Here is a 21,290-nt window from a genome sequence, read left to right as displayed (position 1 = left end):
AGGGCCAGTCAAAAAAGAGGTGGGTGGGGCAGGAGGTCGGCATTGACGACAGAAGGCTACTTCCGGCTGTGGTGCGTATGATGTCAGGGCCTAGCCGGATGGCCCAGCCACCGAGAAGCCGAGGAGGGAGGGATCGCGAGAGTTCACGGAAGCTACCCCGAGATTCCGGCGCGGCCGCCAGTCCCACCTCTCGGAGGCGGGGCGAAGGCGGAGCTGACAGAAGGGAGCGGACGGGCGCCTGGCCGCCTGTGGTCCGTGCGTTGGCTGAGCCGGCCGCGGGCGCGACCGGAGGCAGGTGAGTGCGCGGATGCAGCGCTCGGCGGCCGGGGCTAGGAGCGGGGCCGGGCTCGCCTCACCTCCAGTAACTCTGCGAGTAGAAGGAAGAGATCTTATGTCTTTGGGTGTCCAGGGAAAGCCGGGGTAATTTCGATATTGGTAATATCTCTAGTGAAGCTTCGGCCACGGCCTTGGCCCTCTTGTTCCCCGGGGTAATATTGGCCCCGTGTGCCTGGAGAGGTAGCCTCGAGCCTGGGGAGGAAATCTTTGTCCTTCCTTGCTCTTCTCACCCTTCCACTCGTCGGCCCTCGAGCGCCCGGCTCCAGGTCCATGCCTGGGCTTGGTAAACAATAACAAATGTCGTGGATTCTCTCCTGCTATCTCCCGCTCTCCCGTCTCTTGCCCTCCGGCCGATGTCACCGAGAGGAAGGATTCTAGGCATGGCTCTTAAATTGTGGGGGCTATTTGTGTACCATTCCTAAAAACTGATGCGTCAGATTGCTAAACATTTTTCAGACAGTAAAGCCGCCCAGCTCCCAGAAGCCACGGAGTACTCAAAATCGGTCCCTACCACTGGAACCGTCGACCCTTCTTTGGACATCGTTTTCTCCCGCTCCCTTTTTGCACCTTTACTATCGCGAACAAATGACTAGTTGCTTAGTATGCAAATAAGAAAGGTTGTCCCCGATCGAGTAGGAGACATTTCACCTTTTAGAAAGTTGTCAGGTTGATAGCAGAAGAGCAAACTTTATTTTCAAAACCAGTGGCCTCCCGTTTACTGATGCTACTTTTATGGATCGCTTTTTGGGTTGTAAGTTTAGAGGAAATATATAAAAAGAAATGGGGAGGGGCGGAGGCTGGGTTGAGCTGGTGGTGCTGGAAGTAGGGGCTTGTCCAAAGGTGTGGTTCTGTTCTTCGCTTGATAAAATGCAGAACCAGCGTTCTTGTCTATTTCATGTAACTTCTGGTAACTTTTGCTAGAAGCCAATTGCTCGAGAAAGGCCTGAGTATTAGCCTTACTACGGCTAAAATTCGAGGAAACAACTTTAAGTGTTTTAATTTGTGCCTCCTGGTTGTAAGATGGGGATTGACAAGTGAGACCATATCTTTCTTCCGTTGGGGGTGGATGGGGCTTTAAACTTGTCAGGTCACTACTTTAAAGGCAAGGTCTGTTATTTAAAGCCATTTTACTTACCCAGTGAATGTTTTGGAAGTTCATTGTCTTAATCATATATGTGTATTTAAGACAATGGAAACCTCTTAGTGTTTAATTTGATTTTCTTTGTATACCTCAGGATATATAAAACAATTAAGTTTACTATACTCTTTACCCAGGAGCTGAGAGGTATTGTATGTGGATTAGCCACTCTTGTGACTTTATGAGGGGAGAGAAAGTAGTATAAAATCTTATTAAATTATGATGACATTTGTTTATTGCATAGGTTCATCAAAGTACTTTTATGTGAAAAATTCTGTTCTGAAAAGAAGTACAATGAATAAAAATATTTTTGGTTTGATCTGTCTTAGCTTTTTGCACTTTGCATTCTCCTCCTTAAGATGGCTGATAATATTTCCCATTGGATGGGATGTGTTTAGAATGAGAAACAAATAGGGTGTATTTTTTGTACTCCTTTCAAAAGCCCTGCCATTGGGGAATGAAAAAATTAGAAAAACCATGTTAAATGGGTGCAGTTATTCTTTAGCGATTTGTTTTTGTTTGTTTTAAAGTTGAGGGTCAAATTCAAAGAATCCTAGTTAAAGAATTAAGACTAGGAATATTTGTGTAAGTAAATAGGTGTCTTCAACAGCTTTTATGCTGAGAAATTAATTTCAAAAGGTGGTACATTATAAATACAAAGGAAGAGTTATACTTTGTAGAAAATGGTAACAAAGCAGTGGACTCAGTTATACCAGTTTGTTTTCAGAGGAGTTCTGTTCTAAGTAAGAGCAATGTCATTGTGTTACTGAAGTTGGATAACACTTTAGGATGTGCTTTCTCAGGTAATCCTGGATAAATGGGAGGTGCATGCATGTGTGTGTGGCTCTTTGTTAAAAGCAAAAAGGCACAAATCAAAGCCGGAAAGATTTACATCTTGACGTAAAGTTAAAATGATTTTATTTTAACTCTAAAATAATGTGTAGGGTGAATCAAGCAAGCATATTGTCATCCAGCATCCTCAGGATTACATTAAATCAGCAGATGGGCAAGTTATGATTAGGTTAGAATTGGCATATGCAGAAATTATGCTACTGTATTTTTATATTAAAAACACCATGGGCTTTTGGAATGAGATAATGAAAATAAGCTTTCAAAGCATAAGACACTTAAAAAATAAATTAATGTTAAAAGATATTCTTGATCAGTAGTTTAAAAATATTAAATGAATCATTCTTTCTTCCTCTCCTCCCCTCACCTCGCAAATTTTTGTTTGTCTTAAGAGAATATTTGTCAAAGTGTGACCGGTGCACAGGTTACATAAAGCTCCTGTCTCCAGGTAAAGGTTTGCTAATTAACAGGATATTATTATTCAGAACCTTTAGAGAGAGAGAGAAATGAAAGGCAACAATGAACAATATTTACTGTCCATTACACTCAGATGTGGTCTCTGTCTTCAAGGAGATATAATCTATTGGGAGGGATTTATATCCAAATAACTAGAATACACAGTGCATTTTGTGGAGAAGTCAAAGAGGGGGGGATTAAATTCCACTAGACCAAATAAGGAAGGCTGTGAGTAAGGAAAGGCATTTGTGTAGATGATTTGGATGATCTAATCATATGATAATCATAATAAGCAAACACTTCATATAATGCTATTTGCTGATAAACCCTTACATGTAGTAATTTACCTGTATTTAAGCCTTCCAACAACCACATGAAGTAGGTACTTGTATTATTGCCATTTTGCAGGTGGGGTACCTGAGGTAACCAAGGTCAGATAACTAGAAAATGGTAGAACAAAGATTGCAACCAAGTCATACTGGCTTGAATCTGTATCCCTGTCCTTAATCATTCTCATTTTCTCTCCCATTCTTGATGATCATTCTCAGGTATGTAGTTCCAACTAATTGATTTGGTATAATACATTTTTCCTGGCACCTAAATTTAGAGATCAATTTTCTAGAAAGAGCTCCAAAATAATGAAAACCCAGGTAAGTAAGTTGTTTTCGGCATGTTAGATATTTGATTAGTTTTTAGAAGTTGCTCTTTGTGCAGATTAATGGTAACCATTGAGTGAGACCTTTGATAAATTTGACTTAGTACTTAGTAGCATACACATAAAGATTTAGAAATGAGAAGTTAAAACTATATTAACTTCTTTGCCTGATGGAATTTTGAATCATATATTTTGGCTTGTAATTTTTAAAAATCACTTGATACTGGTTATTTTTTTGGATTGAATTGTAAAGTTGGAATTTATTTAATGATCAAATGTCAGTCTAAGCCCTTTTAGTTGTTATTTCCACAAACAGCTAAATTTATAATGCCTGATTCAGGGTTTTGAATAGAGTGTTGTACATGTGTAAAATGAGAAACATTCAGTCGCTGATACTTTATGTTAGGGCAACTTGAAAGCTCTTTGGGATTGTGAAATAAAAGGTGCTATAGAAATGCGCTGTGCCTAGCATAGGCCTACTCAGTAAATGCTGCTTTGTTGGAATGGTTCAGTTGATTTTATTGATGAAGTTTCAGGAATAGTTCACATTTGTTCTTGGTTATCTAAGTATTGGCATCAAAATAAACTCAAGTGGATTTAAAGATTAGGGGAAAAAGTATCTAGGCAGTGGTAGGGATATTGCCCATCCTTACCTGTCGAGCAAGAATCGGACCTTTCAGCTCCTTTATCAGTGCTCTGTTTGACTCAGTTTTAAGTAGAATCCCAGAGGCACAGTCTCTTGAATGAATATAAGTGCTCTCTCCTAGTCCAAGTGGGGTAGGTTCTAGAAAATTCCCAGAGTAGGATAGTTCGTGGTTGATGAGCTTAAAACCTAACAGGAAATGTAGCATAACTAGAGTCAGGATATAAAGCCCATGTGTCTATATTATTATAATAAAAGTGGCAAAACAAATTTTTAAAAATATATTTTATACAGAGTTTGCATTAATAGGTGATGGGATTTTATTTGCATTTACTATTTCAACTGACGAAATTTTCAGGATCTAAGCTTGTAATTTCACAATGTTTATAACTATGCTTTGTTATAAGAAAGGTATGTGTTCCTGTAAGTACAGGTTTCATTTTGAACAGTAATTCTTGGTAAAAAAGAAGCTGGGCATACACTCATCTCTTGCTGATAGAAATTTGAGAGGCATCTTTTCCCATAATAGACCAGTTTTGTCTACGATGAAAATGCACTGAGACAGGTAGCCCCCCACCTCACATGGTCTCTGCACAAGTGTTGGGAAGACCTTAGTTACATGTCATGCGGTGAGCTGACCATTCACATTGGTGTTGTGTAAATTCAAGAAGGATCAGACTTTGGCAATTTATCTGTAGCTTATGATAGTAGCACTTGTACTATGCTCAGCTTTTAAATACGTAAGGTCCTTGATGTCCACTGAATTAACACTAGACCAGTTGACAACCAGAACTGATGTTGATTCTCTGGCCAAACATGCAGAAAGGTTCCTGTTTTCTTTGTCTTTTGCTGATTCTTATTGATTCCGCAGGTGTGAATTTTTTGTGTTACTGTATATAAGTCTCTGATCTCTTATGCACAAGGAGCATCCATTGTTTTCTTACCTTTTACATTCACTTGCTCTCTCTACGTCTAATTCAGGAGAGTATTCTGTTCTACCTAATTTTGGAACACTTTTATTGCTTTTGGATTTACTTAATATGATGGAGTTAATAATGTTTAACACCTCAGAATCAACCACAAATACAACAACTTCCCCAGATTAAAGAATGAGATGGCAGAAACATAAATGGCTGTGCATGGTTGTTAATACCATCTGTTTTTGGCAAGCAGAGTTGTTGTGCCTTTGCTGTGGGGTCTAGCTTTTGTTCTATGAAAATTTAGGAAACTGAAAGTTTGGAAACAGAGAAGCTTCTATGTACTTCAATAAGCACATTTTTAAAATTTTATTTTAATTTTTGATTCTGTTCTCCTTCCATACAGTCATTGCTATTCTGCTTTTATGACTTGGAGATATTGGCTTCGGTTCTTTAGATTCTTCAGCAACCCTGGAGACACAGTAAGTAATTTGGACATTTAATGTGAAAAATACTTTATGCAATCTATGTTTCTCAAACTTTGTCTCTCAACAGTAATATACAAACTTAATTCTCTGTATATCATCTTCCCCTCTGACATGTTTTTGGCTCTTTTTTCTTCCTACATGTCACCAGAGAGGTAGAGGTGTAATAATAATTCAACCAACAACAGTAACCATTTACGTATCACTTACTATGTACCAGACATAGTGATAAGTACTTCATATAAATATTATTTCATTTAATCCCCACAGTGATCCTATGAGGTATCATCTCTACTTAAAAATGAGAAACCTGGAGCCTAGCCAGGTGAAGTGACCAGGGAGGGTCACATATGTAGATAATAAGTGGAAGAGTTAGAAATTGATCCCTAAGATCTAGGTTTGCCTTCTCTTGTATTGCTCTATTTTATTACAAAAACTTCCCCTTTGCTATTTAGTTTACAATACTTCCTTCTTTTAGTCTCACCTGAGTTATCTTTTTTTCCCTCTCTTCTCGCCCTTTTTTTAGGAGTTATTTACAGTTTTGCATATCAAACATAAATTCTCTTGGGAAAAATATACAGAAATAATTCAGCTCTATTCAAATTTCCTGTAGAGGACGACTTGGTCTTGGAGAGAGCTTACTGTAAGAATAATACTAGTAACACCTTATTTTTATTGTGCTTTAAAGTTTTATAAAGCATTTTTATACGTCTTCTTACTTAATTCTAATAGCAAACTTAAACTCAGATCTTTAGATTAAAAGTTGCTACAGGCAGTTTGGTAAGGATTCCACAAAGTTAGTTGATGAGACACAGTTTTTGCCCTCAGCAATTTTAATGCTGAAATAAATGATATAATCAGATGTTCTGACTTCATTCTAGCCAATTAGGAGCAGATACATATCATTACAGCACAGCATTTTCTTAAAAGGTAGTTTTGTTTTTGGCCAAAATTGATAGGTTGGAATTTTAGTGCTGCATTTTGTGAAATGTTAAAAGTCTTCAAATTCTTGTGATTCAGTGAGTAATATTTAAGTTACTGTCTAACTCATTCTGCACACAACTGTTGCATTTAAAACTAAAACAATTATGATGAAGGAATAGGTGGAGAGAGGACAGACATGATTTCAAAAGTGCAATTAAAGAATTGGGGATCCTAATAAAGACTTGTTGAGGTTATCTTATAGTAGCACTGTTGCAGGAAATTGGGTGTAGGCTTTATGTATAAAAGCTGTAAGTATTCCCCTCTGGAAAGTTGTATTATGAATATTTATATTGTAAAGAGCTTTATTTAACTCACAGATATCAACTACTGAGCCTAGAAAACAAAAACAAAAACAAACTAAGCAAACAGAACAGGAACAGAATCACTGAAATGGAGATCCCATGGAGGGTTATCTGCGCGGGGAGGACAAGGGGAGGAGGAATAATGGGGGAAATGGTACAGGGAATAAGATGCATAAATGGTAGATACAAAATAGACAGGGGGAGGTTAACAATAGCATGGGAAATGGAGAAGCCAAAGAACTTATATACGACCTATGGACATGAACTAAGGGTGGGGACTGCTGAAGGGAGGGGGGTGCAGAGTGGAGGAGGATGAAGGGGGAAAAATGGGACAACTGTAATAGCATAATCAGTAAAATATACCTTGGAAAATCATAAATAAAAGAGCTTATTTAATGATCCATTTTTTGAAATATTTCCTTGTACCAGTGTCTTATTTTAATGAATTTAATTTTTACTAAGCTGTGGACATTTTTACATAGTGAAGCATTTGCCCACTGACTCGCCCCCATTATGGAAATCCCACATCATATTTACCCTTCCTGATTTTCCGGTACTTGTTAGCAGACGCTGGCTGCCTGGTTTAGAGCAGGAGGGAGTTGCCTTTTGTTGTGTTTTTTCAGTAGAGAGCCATTTCACTTGGACACATCTTTCTAATCTGTTTGAGGATATTCTCCATATATCCACTATTATCTAGCCGAACAAAGTAGGCTTTTTCTATTTTAGTGGCCAGAGTGAAAAAATTTCAGTCTTGAATTGCATGTATTTGACCCATTGGTATTTTTAATACTAGCAAATTCTAAAGGAATCACAGACTCATAATGTTTTAGTGAGGTTAACCATCCTAATTCAGCATTTATCGGCTATTTGCATGGCACTGTGTTAGGTATCATGCAAAATAGAGATGAGTAAAATATATTGTCCTTCCATGTAGAAAGGTTCCATCCAGTAAGAGACATAATATATGGGTACAAACTCAAATAGAAAGTGACAAGTGAGTAACAGCGTACTGGGGGAGCAGAGGAAGGAGAGATTGCTTCTGGCTGGAGAGATTAGGAACCGTATAAAGTGAAAAGTGAATTCACCATTTAAGAGTGAAGGACCTGCCAGGCCAACGAATTAGCATGAGTTGGATATACGTCTATATCACCTGATAAATTATTTACTTATTTATTTAATTATTTACTTCTTTCTCTGCCCTATTAGATTTGAGCTCATTGAACTAAGAAAACAGGTGTTTTTAAGCTTTTCATTCTCTGCATCATCTACTGCTCAACGGGCACATTTAATTAAAGTTGTAATTTAGTAAGATTACAATGGCAGTAGTGTATGTGGACTGGATTCAAGGGAAGAGTGCCCAGAAATTGGAAGACCAATGAAGAGACCAATTTAAATAATCTAGGAAATAAATAATGAAGTCCTAAACTAGGCAAGATTGGAAAGAAGAGACTCAGGTCGATGGGTGTTGAGGCTTAGGGAATTCTTTCCCCCCGTGAATGACTGATGAGGTTCGTCCTGTGTGCCAGGAGGTGCAGTGATGCAAAGATGGTGCTCCGTCAGAAAGCTGGCAGGTGACCACAGAGCCACCCTCACAGGTACAGAAATAATTGCACTAGCATGTTGCGGTCACAGTGAAGGAGCAGTGAGTGGAGCACTTAAGGGAAAGGAGCCCGGGTTTGGGAGATTCAGAGAAGCTTTCCCTGGAGGTGGTCGTGTTTGAGCTGAGACTTGAAGGCTGAGTTGGAGTTTTTCAGGCCACCAAGCAGTAGGAGGACAGTACAGCATAGAGATGTAAACACTGTTTAGGCAGCCACAGGAACCTGTATTACTTTAGTGTTGGACATGAGTCTGGATAGGAAAAATGAGCTTGTCTTTATACAATAACTGTTTATGTGGCATGTTAAACATACTTATTTTATCCAGCTTTAGCACTCCAAGCTTTTGTAAGTGTTTCTGTTGCCACTTGCAGCCTAGTGGAAGCACCTGGGCTGTGCTCCACCCCTTCCCACAAGTGCACTGCCAGTGATAAACTGTCTCTTGCTTCCTTTGTAAAATTCAACAGAGAGGGTAAGCATACCATTAGCCACAGAGATAAAAAGAGAAAGAAATCCATGAAAAACCTCTTCTTTGATGAATGTGTAGAGTAAGTAGGATTGTATAAAGAGAATGCAGCATCAAAGCATAACTTCAAGAGCACTTGACTTGAGGGAAGGGATTGCGGTAGGAACATAATTATTTACCTTTTCTACAAAGTTTATGGAGCCCTTAAAAATTTCCCAGAACTGTAATACCTAGTGCTGGAGTTCTTTAATTTTGATCCTAATCTTGATTTCTTTTCATCTTCTTTACTTAACCCTTCCTATATTTTAATAACTTAACATGACTCTAAACCTCAAATGGTATCAAGCATTGTCTCGAGTTTCCCACCGCCCCCCCCCCGACCTTTTCTGATCATTCAGAAACCTGCATCTTGCAGATGCAATTTGCAATCATGGTCCCGAACTGTGTATGTATAGCCTGTGTTGGACTGCTAGAGCCGAGAACTCTAGGTTTTTTCTTCACATAGGTTACTTTGTATAGTCATTTATTTTTTCCATTTTGTAGATTGGGCCACTGAAACAATATAGTTAATTTGTTTTTTTGAGGACAACAAGAAGTTAAGACTCCAATTAGAATTTATATTCATTGTACAAGGTCTAGCACAAATAACGCCCCTTTTTTATTACAAAATTATAAGCGTGTACCTTACTATCACATTCAAGTACATCATATGACATTTTAGATGAAATGTTCAAATTAAAACTATAAATTATACACCCATATTATTACCCTACCAACCACACTCAAGCAGGCTGTACTTCTGCCAGACCCTGTATTTCTAGACTTGAGGTTGGCAGTTGTGTTAGCTTTAGTGCTATTAGTGGTAGTAATAAAAGTTTATGGGTACTACAGGAAGGAAAATGAAAGACAAGAACGGGAAAAGCAAAAGAAGGCTTGCAGAGCGGTGGGAGAGGCATGGGGTGGCGGCAGGGGAAACGGTGCATATGGTTAAAAGAGGTCAAGTTTCTCTAACACCTGTTCCAGGTGTCACTGGGTGGGACCAGTGCCATATTTTAAGATTAAGTCAAGCTGCCAGTAATCCTGTCTAGAAGTACTCTGGGTGTATTATTATGCCAAAAATGATAGTTTGTTTTGATAAAATATTTTTGGATTTAATTAAAAAAATGTGTATGTACGTGTGTTTCTGTGTTTTTAGAATTGAGCAGAAAGGGCAAGAGAAACCAACACACTGTGAAATAGTGAAAATTATAGGTATGTTTCTGAAATATAAAGCATTTAAGATTTAAAGCCATAAATCATGTATAGTCCTAGGTAGGCAGAAGGTTACAGAAGGGGAAGGGAAGAATAAGTAGGTACGTGTGTTTGGTTAAAACTGTATTCTCATACCAACCATATAACTGGGCCCACAGAGGGGAAAATGGGGTGAGAAATTCAATCTTGAGTCTGAGCTGTCCTGTCCAGATAATTCAAGTACTCTTTTCCTTTCAGAAAACAGCATTATCAAACATTAAGAAACTAATTTTTCAAAATGTTTTTTCATCATTGGACTAACAAAACCAAGGAATAAAAATGGTATGCTTTTAGTTTTTCTGAATGGTAACCAAAAGTTACTTCTCAGATTGTAAGAAATACTGTACTGAACTAATGTCTTTGACCCCCTTTCAGAGTTGAAAGATGCTGGAGAGGTCATCTAGTTGAATTCTCAACTGCGAATTCCCTCTAATCCCTGACAGTGGATGCTCAGTATTTGCTAAAGATTTTAGTCCCTTGCCCAAAGATAAGAAATCCAGCAGATCACAAGATAGCTAACTTGCAACCTGTCCCCAATATGCTTCTCTTCACACCCCATACACTCTGAGGTCGGGGTGATCTCACGTGCTCTGATGTGTCTTCAGCAACACTGTGTGATGATCACTTCCAGATCTGTGTATCTTGCTTAGAAGTCCCTTCTGAGCTTGAGACTTAATTGTCCACCTTTTTAAAACTATATGTGCATATTACCACCACCTTGATATGTTCCAAAGGTAAGTAACTAGGAATTCAACTTGCCCAGAGCTGACTTTTTCTTCTCTCTTCCCAGAATCTTTCTCATGCAACTTACCTCTCTCAATGCATGATGTTATTCTCTATTTTGTTGCCCAACCCTTGTTTGACTTTATTGTTTGTCATTCACATCTAGTTATTACTAAGCCCTCCTTACTACCTCCTGAATTCTATCTTTGTTTTCTTCAGTGTCACTATCTTTATTCAGGCTCTAAATTACTGAAAAAGCCATCTTTCTTCTACCAGTATTGCTCTTCTTCCAGTGTGTCTTCCATGTGGCTGCCAAAGGGTTCTCCTAAAACATAAATCTGATCATGTAGCTCCCAAGGTTAAAATTTCCAGTGGCCTTGGCTGAGTAGCTAAATTGGTTGGAGCGTCACCCCGATATGCCAAGGTTGCAGGTTTGATCTCTAGTCAGGGCATGTGCAGAGGTCAGCATAAGTGGAACAACAAACCAGTGTTTCTCACTCTTCCCCCTGTCCCCCCGTCCCCTTTCTGTCCCCGTTCCTCTCTCTCTTTGTAAAATAAAATTTTAAAAATTCCAATGATTCTTCATAGCCTCTTCCAGACTCCTTAGTAAACCCTGCAAGTCTAAGTCCCTTTAAGAAGTGGTACCTTCTTGGTTTTCTAGCCTTATTTTTCATTACTCCTTCGAATCACTGAACCACTTAGCTTTCTCTGTCCTCGGGTGTTACATATTACTTCCTGGAATGCCCTTTCCCACATTTTTTGGGGTAATTCCTATGCTTTCGTTAGCACTCTGCTTAGGCATCTCCATTTTCAGGCATGCCTTGCTTCACTTGCACATCTTTTCTGGCTTAGGTGTCCCTTTTTTGCTTTCCCATAGCATCTTGTATATATCTCTTTCATGACATTTTTTATATCCTAAAACACAATCATAGCTAACATTGTGAATATTTACTGTGTGCCAAGACTTACTGAGCATTTACTATGTGCCAGGCATGGAGCAGTGGTAATTAGAAAGTTGTTCCTTATGCAAGTTTCAGCTGGTTCTCATCACAGATTAAGAGATAATTTTTCCTTGTTTCTTTTTCCTTCCTTCCTTCCTTCCTTCCTTCCTTCCTTCCTTCCTTCCTTCCTTCCTTCCTTCATTTTATTTATTTATTTTTGGGGAAAAGGAAAGAAAGAGAGGGAGAGAACATCAGTGTGCGAGAGAAACATCAGTTGGTTGCCTCTTACATGCCCCCTATTGGGTACCTGGACCACAATCCAGGCATGTGCCCTGACTGGGAATTGAACCGGCGGCCTTTTGGTTCATAGGCCAGCACTCAACCCACTGAGCCACACCAGCCAGGGCTAGGGATAATTTCTTATCAACACAGAGTGATACTTTGAAGACAGCTATCGTATATCAGGGGTCCCCAACCCCTGGGGCTACAGCGGGTACCAGTCTGTGGCCTGATAGGAAGCAGGCCGCACAGCAGGAGGTGAGCAGCAGGTGCTGGAGGGAAGCTTTGCTCGCAGTGCCACCGTAGCTCCCCCTCCTCTCTTCCCCCCATCCCCCATCCATGGAACAGTTGTCTTCCACGAAACCAGTCCCCGGTGCTAAAAAGATTGGGGACCGCTGTCTTATCATCTGTTTCAGTCTACGCATGTGCATTTAATTTGTTTAAATATTGTGGATTTCAGACCTTTTACCTTCTCGATCACTTCCTCTGTAAGTGTCATATTCTGTTAGTTTTTTCTCTTAAAATGTATGATTCAGTTTTAGATAAATTTACAGTTGTCATAAAGAGAGGCAGGACTTTACAGGAGTGTAGTATCTGGATATGGATTGTCACATTTAAGGTATAGGCTTCACTTGTCCAGGTCCATAAATGTGAGTTGTGTGTGTGTGTGTCCAGAAATAAATCAGGATTATGGGAATTGACTTAGATTTAGCAAGTGACCAAGAGACTGACATAAAGACAAGACTGCCAGTTAATAAATTTATTAACATGAGTGTGAATAGAATGGAGAGTTGTATCATTTGGCCAGCACACTGTCACCCTAATAGGACAACCTACAGGGGAAGCAAGTCATTCTAATCAGAATGGGGAACCTCAGTGCGGGGCGTCACTAAGCCACGAATGGCCAAGGGAGCCTCGTTTGCATCAGGCTGCACCTGCCCAGCACTGCTCTCAATGTGGTCGGCCCGTTTTCACCTTGGACGGTGTTCGGGGAAAGCAGGCAAAGTCTTGCTTGTTAAACTCCTGCTTCCTCCCACCCCCAGATTAATGTAACACTCTTCTGTTAACCGTCTTTTTTACCCAGAAGAAAACACAATTAATGAGGTTTCAGTTTTCCTAACTCACATTTTAATCCTGCCTCTCAAAAACTATACCCTGCTCACTTTTGATTGGTCTCGTGTGTTCCCGAGCACCTTCAGTCACACATTTTCTTGGAGTTACTTATGTTGATAGCTAATTTCTTCCATTCCATTTGATTCGTACTGATATTGCTCCTTAAGGGTGACAGTTTTCAAATCATGAGGGCATTTTACTTTGTCCTTTTGTACTGACCATAAGGCATTGCCAAGTATTGAAAACTTCTCCAGGTATGAGCCAACCAATACAGTGTAGAGTATGACATTTACCTTATTTGTTCCTGATTTTACTTGTCAATTAATTCAGCCTAAGATTACGATTGCATAATGTTTGGGGGCAGCCATTTTACACTTTTAATTTGTGTCAAGTTTTATTCAACAGAAATACAGATATGTGTATTTCTTTATGTATGAACAGTTTATCACAATTTATACTTAGCATTTGATTTTTTTTTTGAATACATATATAGTTCTTTACCACTTCCCGATTAAGTTTCATTTGATAAAGTTAATCTTCTGTTAGAATTGTTTTGAGTTCTGACTCTGCTGTCCCACTTTTGATTATTCTCTACAGGTTCTGATCATCCTCACATTTTGTTAAGGATGTTGTCAAAAGCTTTATATGGTTCATCGGTAATATACTGTCCTAAGCCCAGTGAGTCTTGCAGAATTACTTATGGGCATTCTGAGTTTTGTTGCTTAATCAGTTATAAATACGTCTATTAGCCCATTTTTCTTCATCTTCCTCCCTTCTCCCCCCTCCCACACAGAAGTATCAGAGAGTGGAGCTTATTAAATAACCTTTCAAAGACTCATATAGATTATTTATCCTGTGGATATGCCAGAAAAAGAAATAAAATTCCTTGGCATGACTTGTTCTTCTTGAGTACATACTGATTTTTAATGATTTCCCATCTTTGGTCTATTAAAAAACCATTGGCTTTGTTATCTGTTCTAGAACTTGCCTCAGGCTGGATGATAAGTACAACAGTTAATATTTTGTAATGTCCATGTTATTTTGTAATGTTCATGTTCTTACCTTATTTAGAAAGATTGTGTAGTTTGTCTCCAGTCTTTCAGCAAAACTCTCCGGTCTTTATAATCCATCAAAGAGTCCTTCTAGCATGCTGCAACATTTGTGTGCAGGGTCATGATATGTGAACTGGTCAGCCGGCCAAGTGAGAGGTCTGCAGCGCCTTGGGGGCAGCTCTCTCTGGCCCCCTGTCTACTGCACTCCAGATCTCATGCCCCAGCACCCTGTTTTGGTTTCAGCCTTCATTCTCCTAGGCGGAGGAAAGAGGTAGAGTTCAGCTGGTGGGATGCACACTGGACTGAGAGTCCTCCTCTATAGCAAAGGAATAAAGGGACGAAACTACCTCTCAGGGGTGTTGTAAAATAAAACACATATAAACTCTAAAGGGGTGTTCAAGGTGGGTATTGATAGGGTAAGCATTCAAAAACATTGCACTTACAGAAGGAAACTCAAAATCATTGAGTAGTCAGTTTCTGAAGTAGCTCTTAATTTTAGAATGATATAGGTAAGTGTATTTAAAATAGATACAGAATAAAACAAAATATTTGTTATATATGAACTCTGTTTTAAATGGCACTTTGTGTCCATGTCACTCTGTATTTAGGAAAGGTCAGCTAATAAAAGATGTATGTAGAAAGCCCTTTGAAGACTCCAGAGCACTTCATAAATATGGGCACTTACAACTCTGCATATGAGAATATTTATCAGTTGGCAGTTACCATCTCTTAACCAATAGCAGCATGGCATCTCTTGAGTTAATCTGAGGCTCAGTGAGATTTGGTGATTTATACATTATCACCTTATGAACAAGCAGGACTCTGCTCAGGTCTTTTGTTTTATTATGCAGGTCTCTTTGACATTCATTCCAGTCAGAGTACTCTTTCAAAGGACCTAGTGTCTGTTCTGATGGAGGTTGGAAGTTGTTTATACTTAGAGAACCCTCGTGTCATTTCCTAGAACTTTGTTTTTCTTGTCCTTTGTATGGGGCATAAAAACCCCTGACATAACTCTTAGTCTTTACAGGACTCCAGAAGAATGTGCTTGAGTCTCCTGCGGTATCCCTTGGGATGGTGCTTGACTTGCGCAGACTGCTGCATGCATGTTAAAGAGAGGCAGGGGCTGAAGTTGATCATTTCCTGCTGGATCAGTCAGCAAATATTGAGCACTTTACGTGGGCTCTGCATCATGCTAAATACTTTGGGGGACAGAATAAGGTATGGCTCCTGTCCCCCAAAAGCATGAAATTTAATAGATGACTCACATATATGACAATAAATCCACCTAAAATGAGAGTGTGGAAATAAATGCCTAATGGTGAGATTCATAATAAGTGCTAGACAAATTCTGAGCAGTAGAACAAATGGTAATCAGATGGTAATGGGGTAATCAAGGAAAGGCTTTGTAGAAGAGGGAAATTCATTAGGTTCTTTAAATACAAGTCAAGGGGAAAGGAAGGACTGTTTTTATAAGTTAAAGTGTCCCAAGGCTTGGTGGTAAGGTTGATTAAGGCATGTCTGTTGGTTGATGAGGGGGGAGACTGGAGAATTAACGGAAATCAAGTTAAGCAGTTAGGGTGGGTCCAAATTACGGGGTTTAATAAAAGCCGGGTTAGATTGGAGTGGTAGGAAGGAGGAGGCTTTAAATAGTTTTTGAGCCAACAAATGATGTCATACAAGTTCTGTCTAAGGAGCAGCGACTTAGAGATGGGGGAGCGTGCGCCAGGAAGGCCCACCACGTGCTGGCACAGTAATGCCCTTGACAGCGCTGTGAGGGCCTGGACTGATAAGGTGGTGGAAGTGAGAATGAAGAGGAAGGTGTGCTGGGCAAGAGATTTTGACATCCATTTATTATGAACTTGAAATGGGAAAGGGAGAGATGAATTAAGGCTGCTTCCCAAACTTTCTGATTGGGAGAAAGGTTATTGCCATGGACAGTAATGTAGTTGCTAGAAGGTTGGCTGTGGGGAAAAGTTATGTGCTTATTTTTGAACATAAATAGGAGTTATCTGTAAGGCATTTAAGTTGGAATGTTCAGCAGGCAGCTAGAAGTATGAGACTACAGGTTGGATGAAGACACAGGGCGTGTTACTCTGGTGTATCACTTATCCTTGTAGAATATCCCTTAAAGGCCTGGGGAAGGATAAGCTCTCTCTGAGAATTCAAAGGCAGAGGTTCAAGGACTCGCATTGGTGGATATTTTCCAATACATAAATCTGAAGAGTTCCTAGTATTGTTTTGATTGAAATTATTTTAACAGGTATTTTTTCCCTTGATGCTAAAAGGCATGTAATGCTATTTTAGGAATTAGAAAATTCAAAAAGATATAAAGAAAAAAAGATAATTTACAGTATTTTGGTGACTTTTTGTATGCATGTAAAAGGATAGGAAGTACATCCATACATGTTCGTACTATGTACACCTTCGTAGCCTGCTTTTTTCATTTAACATTGTACATGATAATTTTCCCATCAATTACTGCTTAAGTATACCTTTCTTAAAGAGCTGCATTTTTTTATCATTTGGATTTATCAGTATTTAATCACAGCTCTATTATTGAACATTTAGAATGCTTCCAAAACTTTTTGCTCTTAATATTAAAGTAAACTTCTGTGAAATATATACTCTTCAGCTGTTGGTGAGACGTGAGCTCTCCGAAAGCAGAGACCTCTATATCCCTAGCACCTAGAAGAGTGCCCAGACATGGTGGTAGCTTAACTGAAAGAAAACAGTTATTGACAGAATGAAACAAGACCATTAAATAGTCAGTTCCTCTTAGTTCCATAATTTAAGAGTCCATGCATACCCAGAACCTTCTGATTATAATTTGTCTATCCATGTAAATCTAGCTGGAGTTGAAGTATTGGCCGTGTATGTCCATGAAAAGGCATTCTTGCTTCTGTCACAGTTACATTTGTCATTCTGTGCTTATATTTTTATTCTGATTGATGTTGAAGTTTGATTAATTTTTGTTTGTTTCTAAAACGTGGAGCCACCTTATTGATGCAGATAAAATCAAATTCCTGTAAGGCTGTAGATTGGGCCTGGGCTGTGATTAATCACCAAGGTAATGAATACCACTCTGTCAAAGACTCTCTAAAGAAGACATCTTCTAGCCTTCCCCTGGTTGAAACCTGTGGCAGTACCACATTTGTCAATTTGAATCCCTGTGGTACCCTGGAAAGACAGGTGTTTGACTCTTTAGAAATAATATTTTATCATATTTAAGTTACAAACACATTGTACCTCACAACTGTACCTCACAACTTTTTTCTTAAAAATGTTGCCACCCAGAAATTAGTTTCTAAGAGAAATACGTGTGTGAAAATGTTTTTTAAATCCTCATCCAAGGACATATTAATTGATTTTGGAGGTGAGGAGAGGGAGAGAGAGACAGAGAGGGGGGGAGAGTGAGTGAGAGAAACAGAAATATTGACGTGAGAGACAAACATCCATGTGAGAGAGAAACGTCGATTGGTTGCCTCCCCTACCTCTACCCACACTGACTGGGGATCGAACAACTTAGGTATGTGCCCTGATGGGGAATTGAATCTGCCACTGTTTGGTGCATGGGACAACGCTCCAACCAACCGAGCTACCTGGCCAGGGCACTTCGGTTCAATTTTAAAGTTTCAGGACGTTTCTGTTTCAGGATTTAAGTTTTTATTATATTCTTTATTCTAAGATAGTTACTTTCTTGGTTGAAATGTCTTCATTGTTTCTATGAGGTGAATTCATTATGTAAACTTGCCCTTAACTCATCTAAAAGGAAAATGTTAAATTGTTTCTTTAAATTTTGACGTGGGTCACATACGAGAATTTAAAATATATCTATACAGTGTAAAGGAAAATGATGAAACAGACACCAAAGCATCTTCCATGGAGACTAAGGAGTAGAACTTTACCACTGTCCCAGCAGCTCCTTGTACGTCCCTGTATGTCTTTCCTCCTCCCAGTGGTAACAACTGTCCTTAATTTTATGGGAAGCATTCCATTGCTTTGCTTGTACTTCTTTCATCACTTAGGAATATGTCCCATTGATTCAGCCCTGGCTAGGTGGCTCCATTGATTGGAGCAACACCTTATACACCAGAAAGTTGAAGGTTCCATTCCCAGTCAGGGTACATACCTAGGCTGTGGGTTTAAACCCTGGTCAGACTGCATATGGAAGGCAACCAATCGATGTTTCTCTCTCTTTCTCCCCCACCAACCCTGCTTCTTCTCTCTCTAAAATCAGTGATCTCACACACTGATGTTTCTCTCCCTCTCTTTCCCCTCTCTCTAATAGTAAGTAAAGTGAAAAGAAAAAAGAAAAAAATATATATTCCATTGATTCAATGTTACATTTTGGTTTTGCTTGTTTTGAACTTAATATAAATGGAAACATACACTGTATATTATGTTCTATGACATGCTTTTTGTTTAAACTTTGTTTCTGAGTTTATCCATGTAGTGGTACTTTGTTTCTTTTCACTGCTGTGTAGTTTTCAGTTGTATGAATGTATCACAGTAATTTTTTTTTATCCTCATTGGAGAACATGCTTATTGATTTTAGAAAGAGGGGAAGGGAGGGAGAGAGAGGAAGAGAAACATTGACTGAGAGGGAAACATTGGTTGGTTGCCTCTCACATGCACCCCAATTGGGGAGTGAACCTGCAACCTAGGCATGTACCTTGACCAGGAATCAAACCCATGACCTTTTTGGTTTACAGGACATTGCTCCAACCAACTGAGCAACCCCAGCCAGAGCAAGAGTATTTTTTTTTTCATTCCATTTATGTTGGTGGTCATTTGTGTTGCTTCCTGGTTTTGTTGTTATTTGTTTGTTTTTTGTTTTGTCTGTAGAAACAATGTCTCAGTGACTTCGTTAAGCATTGCGCCCTTTCCACATGTGCAGCAGTATCTTTATGGTAAATACCTAGGAGTGGAAATTGCTTGGGCATTGGGGATGAGCATGTTCGGATTTACTGAATAGCATCAAACTGTTCTCCAAAGCAGATATACCAATTCATACATTCACCAGCAGTGAATAAAAGTTCCCATTATTCCTCAACAAAACTAGATATTGACAGCTTTTTTAGTTTTAGCCTACCTAAGTGTGTGAAATCACATCTCACTAGGATTTTAATTTTCATTTCTCTGATCAGAATTATAGTTGAGTGTCTTCAGTTTTGTTTACAGGTCATTTGTGTTTTCTATGCAATTTCTATTTGGGATTTTTGCTCATTTTCTATTTTGTTTGTGTTTTTGTATTGATTAATAGAAATTCTTTATGAAGTTAAGATATTTTTTATTGTTTAGTGCCTGATACACCATAAGAATTAAATAAGAATAGCTGTTATTACTATAATCTATTACTGTTATATTTAATTCTCTGTTTTTAGGTGTTGCAGATATGCTATTTTGCAGCATATTCTTCTATGATACTACTGTGTATTTTTACCTTAGCATTTTAATATATATATAAATTAGGTTTTGTATAAAATCTTGAAAACATAGTAATAACCATGACATTCATTTTGCATATGTTATATTTCATAACCTGTAACTTTTCAGTCTTTATTACCATTTTGTTGTTGTTGCTATGGATGTTTCTTCTTCTTTTAACCTCAGGAAAAATTAACCCATTTAATCCCCTGTTCAGATCAATTTTATTTTCTATGTTGTAGCCTAGTTGTAGATGCACCGTTCTTTCCAAATGTATTGTGATTATTTTTAGCTTCATGATTTCCAAAGTTTAGTACTCATGACTTAGGGAAAGAAATTTGTAACCGTTACCTGTAAGATATCCAAATGAATCCTAAACTACTATTATAGTTGAGTTTTTATGATGTTAAATCATAGACTTAAATTCTTTAAAGTATGTAATTTGCTGACCAAACTGTCAATATATTATTTTCTTTAGCTTGGTGTAGTAGTTCAGAGATCTAATTATCTTTTCATTGATTTTTCCACATACTGAAGAAATGGCAAAAGGGACATGTTAACAGTGTAATTTTCAAGTTAACAACACTGACAATAGCAATGGTAATGATAATAATCATTTCTTTAAATTGACCACTTACAGTGTGTCTGGTACTGTTCTAAATTTTTATTAACTCATAAGAATCCCTTTGATCGATGAGAATACCAAGGCTCAGACAGATCACTTAACCTCTCTAAGATCATGTAGCCAGCAAGGATGGCGTCAGGAGTTCAAACTCAGGCAGTCTAGCTGCAGTCTTAGAGGCAGGTTAGTAAAATATTTATCAACTTAGTATCCAAAGAAGTATTAATTCACTTTTAGCTTTAAGAGAAGAATTCATCTAGAACTTTTTTTTTTTTTTTAATGTGATGGGTGAAGAATGGGAATTGCATTTCCAGTGTGGTAGATGGGATTAAGTACTTTCAAGGTCAGAGGAAAGTTTGGAGCTGGAGTTGCCTGATGTGCCAAGCTTCTGTTAAGAACAGCTTTGGATCTTTTGAGTGGATCATGGCCTGTGAAAGATTTCCAGATATTTATCACCTTTCATCAGTTCCCCCTAGGCATCTTCAAATATTTGGAGAGTGGTCAGTAAGAATGGTTTTTAAAATACCCCAGAGGTTTCCAGTTGATTTTCAAGCTTGGGTAATTACCATCCAGTTGAGAGGGACCCCTCCTAAGAGGCTGTGGTATAGGAATTCTCATGCAACTATTTGGTCAGTAGCTAAACATATGGGAACAAAATGTCCACGTGTTAACGTTAGACTAAGAGAATTTTCCTTCTTGTAATCTTTATTTTGGATTTAAATCATTCTCATTGGTTCATGAAACAGTTTTCTTTAGGTTGCTCTTAGTGCTTTGGCTATTGGCTACTTTCAGATATAATTTTTACTCAGCTGTAGTTTCTTTATTCATTTCGTTATAGATTAAGTACTTAAGTGAATTAAGGTCAGTGCATTGACTTTGAAAATTATAGGGTTAAGTGACTAAATGAAAAGAATGAAAAAAATTATTGCTTCTTAACCATTCTGAGTAGAATTAGCACAAAGTTGGAACAATCATATATAGGAAGGGTAGTTAATACCTAAGGTGATACACTTGTAG

At 38.5% G+C, this 21,290-nt stretch overlaps 1 protein-coding gene across 1 annotated transcript in view; it reads left to right on the top strand.

Moving 5' to 3' along the window:
- The first annotated feature begins 201 nt into the window (after positions 1 to 201).
- The window catches only part of STK38L (serine/threonine kinase 38 like), a 67,963-nt gene continuing 46,874 nt past the window's right edge, over positions 202 to 21,290 (top strand). The window contains exons 1-2 of the mRNA XM_054591306.1: positions 202 to 295; positions 5,401 to 5,476. The gene's annotated coding sequence lies outside the window, so the exon portion shown is untranslated. The remainder of the gene's footprint in view (positions 296 to 5,400; positions 5,477 to 21,290) is intronic.

Source organism: Pteronotus mesoamericanus, unplaced genomic scaffold, assembly GCF_021234165.1.
Source record: "Pteronotus mesoamericanus isolate MK-2021 breed Mesoamerican mustached bat unplaced genomic scaffold, CSHL_Meso_final scaffold_21, whole genome shotgun sequence".
Taxonomy (NCBI): Eukaryota; Metazoa; Chordata; class Mammalia; order Chiroptera; family Mormoopidae; genus Pteronotus; species Pteronotus mesoamericanus.
This window is presented reverse-complemented; position numbering and strand designations above follow the sequence as displayed.